Genomic DNA, 6,000 nt, shown 5'->3' with positions numbered 1-6,000 from the left:
TTATGCTGAATTAAAATGGCATGATTGCACTTCCTCTCTTCTGATTCCCTATCCTTTGTCCCTCTCCCTAAATAACAAATTAAGGACTGAAGTATCACATTCTAACATCACCTAATAAAAATGTTTGTTCACCACAGGGTGGTCAGGCATGGAGCATGCAGCCCAAGGCAGTGGTCACAGCCCCAAGCACCGGAGTTCAAGGAGTGTTTGGACAATGGGTTTGGACAAATTCACACAGGGTATGAATTTTGGCTGGTCCTGCATGGAACCAGGAGTTGGACTCAATGATCCCTTTTCAGGATCATTCTATGGATATCTTCAGGATATTCTATGAGTGTACGCAATTTCAGATGGGATAATTTTACTGTCTTGAAAGAATTATTTCTCATTCACTACGGCAATGATTAGATAAGTTTCAGATACTTATGGCCAATCAGTTTACTCTTTAAAAAGTAACAGCACTGAAGTGAGTATAAGACAGCTCAAATACTGAGAATTTTCATCTGAAGTTTCAATACGGTCCCTTTATACCCTAAAACAGTTTTTCTCATGCAGATGTTAGCAGCAACACAGTTTTAAATAGGCTGCTGCTATAAAACGATATCACATATACTTTCTTGTTACCATAATTCATTTGTGTTATTCACAGCTACGTAACTAAATCCAAAAGTTATAATTGGTAAGAGTTTTTAATCTGCCAATGATCCTTTGATACTGGTCTTCCCTAACCAAGCTAGCCTGGCTTACTACAGAATTTGAGCCCTCTTAGTTATGCAGAACAGTAGTAAATTCCAACTGCTGATGAGCAGCAACTTCTTATATCAACTTCACCACTGCAGGACATCCTGCTGCAGAAGTTAACAAGAAGACTGCCATTGATTTTGAAACTGCACAAGTCCTCTGCAAAATGTAGAGATAACTGGAAACCTTGGGAAATCCAGACAAAATGGTAGAAACAGCATAAATAGCCTTCATGAAGTGCTAAAACTCGTACAGAGGTGAGTCTTAGATTGGACAGGTGATTGACAAACATCCTTTATACTGTATGCTTATTTTTGTTGGCATTTTCCTCATGATAACTAAAAATATGAAAACACAATCTTCTGTTTTATTTAATTCTCTATAAAGACAATTTACCTCCTAAACTAACATCAAACTACTAACAAGACACTATCAAGTCTCATCTTTCCCTCCATCATCTCCACCATAACAAAGGCAGGGACTAGAATAATTACCCCAGCTCTCCACACAGAAATAGATTGATCTTCTACGGACTTGGAAGCAACCTTCAGTGAATCTTCAGCTCCATCTGTTCACTCTCACATTTTTTCTCCGTGCTTGACTGCTCACAGAGCAGAAACAGCAGTAAAATACAAAATACAGAATATACGGATCACTAATGTGCCCCTTCTAGCTACAACTTAGTTTACTACAGCAAGTGGCTGTGTACCTGAATAGTGGATTAATTCTCCATTTTTCACTTCAATCTCCTGAAATACAAAAGTATAAGATTTTGCAGGGTAGGGAGGATCTGGATGAAGTATAGAGTCTCGCACCTGGGGATGAGTAACTACATGCATCAGTACAAGTTACCTGGTAGAGAGAAGCTTTGCAGAGGACCTGAGGGTCCTGGTGAATGACAGGTTGGCCATAAGCCAGCAATGTGCCCTCGTGGCCAAGAAGGGTAATAGTATACCGGGGTGCATTAAAAAGAGCATGGCCAGCAAGCCAAGGAATGTGATCCTCCCTCTCTATTCTGCCCTGGTGAGGCCACTTGTAGACTGTGTACAGTTCTGCACTCAACAGTTCAGAAAAGACAGGGATCTCCCAGAAGGTGTCCAGCAGAGGGCCACAGATGTGATAAAGGGCCTGGAGCATCTCCCATATGAGGAAAGGCTAAGTAACGTGGGTCTGTTCAGCCTGGGGAAAGGAACACTAACAGGAGATCTGATAAAAATTTATAAATATCTAAAGGGAGGTGGGAGGCAAATGGATAATGCCAGGCTCTTCTCAGTGAGGTGTAGCAATAGAACAAGGAGCAATGGCCTAAAATTTGAACATAGGAAGATCCATATTAACATGCAGAAGCACATCCTTATGGTAAGGGTGATGGAGCATTAGCACAAGTTGCCCAGAAAAGTTGTGAAGTCTCCTTCTGTGGAGATATTCAAGACCCACCAGGACCCCTACATGTGTGGCCCATTGTAGGGTGTCTGCTTTAGCAGGGGGATTGGACTCTATGACCTCTTGAGGTCCCTTCCAATCCCTGCAATTCTAAAAGTTACCAATATGCCTATGGGTTACATTACTTATAAGCCTTTAGTTAGTTACTTTGAACAATCCATGCTTCCCTAAAGGTCATAGAAAAGGAACTTGTCCTATTCTGCTGCCATAAGATGCATAAATGACGCTTAAAATATTTCCTTTTTTAAAAAAATTCTTATTTTTATATCTGAATTAAGAATGCCAAATCTGGTCTTTCAAGAGTTTTTGGAGGTGTTCCCAGAGCACTAGAGAGATGAGTTAGGAAATATCTTCTCTCTGCTGAACCAGTGAAGCTAATGAATCTTTCATATGTTTTCCTGCAATTGTCTGGTCCTTGAGTTAATTAAAAAAGCAAAGAAAGACAAACATAGCATGACCCCTTGCAGGAATTGATGCTGCAGTGAGTTGTGTGTGGGCAAGACACTCCACAGACATAATGCAGCAGAACTCTCTGACATCCGTAAGATCCTTGCCATCACATGACTGCAGTGCTACGGACTGAGACTAATACAGCCTATCCTCTACCTGCCCCATTAAAACCAGTTTGTTCAGTTAGTTACTTACTTGCATCAGATGAACGGATTTGGGATGTTCAGCTTACACGAATTAAAGAGATTGGTCATTAATGTCTTTAACCCGGAGGACTTTTTCTTCCTTATACTGCAACATGTCAGTGCATCCAGGATAGCTATAAATATTATGGGTGAGTGCTAGCCCTCAGTAACATGCTATAAACTTACTAGTACCTTATTCCTGCTTTACATAAATAATGCCAATAAACCAAAACTGTCTACATATCAGGTGAGACATTCTGAAACCTGTATTTCTGGACAGAAGGGAAGTTTGCTGAGTCTTTAAGGTAGTGGTTTTGTGATGCTAACAACAAAGCTTTGTTGCATTGATTCCTTTTTTTCCATTTGCTGTTCACAATAACAGCATATAATAACAACAGGACAGATCAGAACCACAAGTCCTCTGAATTACGCCATCTGCACAAAAAATAATATTTTTCAAAAGTTATTTTGTCATCTTAAGAGAGTTATAACCACTTGGTACTCTTTAATATTGTATTCAAAGATGAGTTCATATTAAAAGATGGATGCAGATTCGCTATACCACATATTCCACAAAAAAGAATAAGCAGACTGACGACTTTTTTTTCCCCAAAAAGAAAAATGGGAAGTATAATTGCTTCAAAATAGAACTATTCTACTTGGACTCAAAAATTTAGATTCAGTTCTGCTTAAGGCTTACTTTGTAACTCTGGCCAGGACTTCAAGCCAGTCTATGAAGAGAAAAATCCAAAGCCTCCCTTCTCACTCTGAAAAATATGGGGAATATAATTAAAACACAAGACCTCCTACTAGGGAAAATACCATGTTTTGGGGCACTGAACAGAGCAGGAAAACATAAGATCAGACAGTTTCATCGCACCAACTGAAAATGTGGGGAGTTGGTTGACATTATGGGTTCTTGCACCAGAGCTGTTCATTAGATGGGTCAACACTATCACAGAATCATAATTGTTTGAGTTAAAAGAGACCCTCAGAGCCCATCTAGTCCATTTCCCTGCAATGATCAGGGACACCTACAGCTACTTCAGGTTGCAAAGAGCTCCCTCCAGCCTGACCTTGAGTGTCTCCAAGGGCAGGGCATCCACCACCTCTCTGGGCAATCTGTTCCAGTGCCAGCCTTACAGTAAAACACTTCTGTTATTATATCCAACACTATGGGAAAAATGGTTTGGCAGAGCAAAAAAGGACACAGCGCTCTGCCTGACAGAAAATTAAACCAGCATGGGAGCTGAGCTGTCCCATGCAGCAGCTTCACCAACTAGGTGCTGCTACCAGGTCATTGATTCCATGTAAGGTATGGCTGACTCACAGTGGATCGAATGGATATAAGAATGCCAAGCCCCATTTCTTACTTGAATTTTCATTGCAAATATTCTAGAGGAAAACTAGGTTCTGAGCTCCCAGTTGGAAAATTTAAGGGGCTTTTTGTTTTTTGTTTTCATAATTTTTGTTTTAAGTCATCTTAGAAATGAAAACTGGTGCAAGGAGGGAAACAAGCTGAGGAGCTTCAGCAAGACAATACTTGCTTCAGTTTCAACCAAGAGCTAGTCTGCATGGCATTCTTCAATAAGAAATTTCAACCCATATGCTAACATCTGGATGCAAGCTGATGAGCTATCCTCTTTTTCCTGAAAACATGCAAGGTAATTGCAGAGTCTTAATGCAAAGTTTACACTGCATACCTTATTCATCAGCTACAGAAACAGCTTCCTTTAGCACACAGGCAACAGGAAAACAGGAAAAAGGCTGATTTCATACTAGGGCACCACATAATTTACTTCAGTTCAGACTATAAATGTTCAGCCTGAAGATGCCTTGACATCAGCTTCCTTCACACTGTCTGCAGTTGGTGCTACTGAGTACTTCCTGGCACTCAGGGGCACAGTTTGTATCTCAACATGCCAGAGTGAGGAAAATCTACTGTAAAGTCCTAAAGCAATAGAACTACACATGTAGAGTTATTGAACGCTAGCAGATGCTTCATGTAGCACAAGGAGACCTGAAAGATGGAGTGGAGGAAATAGAGAAATCAGGTGTGGGTGTGAAACATGCTTCCACAATCTCTGATACAGAAGAAGGAGGCTGCATGAAATGCAATCAGATAGAGCTTTGTATCAGCAGTAAGCCTGCCTGTCCTTACATGAAGCAGTGGTAGGTGATGGTAGGAAAACAGTGGATGTTATCATGGATCTTGTGCCAGATCTCCAACCTCTGTAAAGCTACTATCCATACTTTTGAGCAGAGCTACAATTTATGCACATCTTATGTCTCTGATCTGTATGGGAAATTTGCACCACCATTACCCAAACAGCATTTTTCACACACTGTACATCGTAGGGTGCTGACAGTGAAAGTCTCATGTTTCAGTCTTCCATCCAAGGCTGCACACTGTGCTCAGCCAAGTCTTTGCTGGCATTCATAGACACTGTAGAATTGAAGTTCTTTACTCCTACTTGTACTTGTTCCAATCTTACAGTATCTGAACTCAAATACTAAGAACAAAGCACAATGTGTACTCAAAGCTATATTTATGCATTTTTTGTATTTAAACAGTTAATAAAAACAAAGTAGAAATGAGCAATTGTATTGCTGCCTCTAACGCTGAATGTTGCTTCTTAAATATTAGACGAATAATTCAGTCTTTTTTGAGAACAAGTCAAACTTGTACTCCTGGCTTTGCAGTAAAAATCGCCACAAGACTCAAATCTTCTCAGCTCCTCCTGCCACCTCTCGTCCATTATCCTAGATTAATTCCTGGCCCTCCTTTGTTCTGCCAACCTTTGCTGACAGGTCTGCAAAAAAGTATTTCATGTGCCACATGCTGAGAAATGCATGCCAGCAAATGTCCTTCTCATTTCAATTACCATAGAGGAGTAGCTTCACGCCGTTTTCTCTGAATCATGTGTGCAGTGTCAGGTAAGGCAGGATGTGACTCAAGCATGACTAGATTCAGAAGCAGGACTCTGTGAAATCTTCTGGTTTCAGTTCACAGAGATTGGGGTTCTGTACTCTTCTCCCAGACCTGCAAAGCTCCTAGTCACGTCAGACTGAAGTGAACCAAGGGATGTTTCGTAATAGCTGCTCTAAAATATATATTTAGTTAGTTAGTTTTAGTTTCCTACCATACCTAGTCCTGTGGTGGAGAAAAGTGAATACAGAA

The sequence above is a fragment of the Meleagris gallopavo genome, chromosome 3 (genome assembly GCF_000146605.3).
Source record: "Meleagris gallopavo isolate NT-WF06-2002-E0010 breed Aviagen turkey brand Nicholas breeding stock chromosome 3, Turkey_5.1, whole genome shotgun sequence".
In the NCBI taxonomy this organism is placed as follows: domain Eukaryota; kingdom Metazoa; phylum Chordata; class Aves; order Galliformes; family Phasianidae; genus Meleagris; species Meleagris gallopavo.
Note: the sequence above shows the minus strand (reverse complement) of the source record.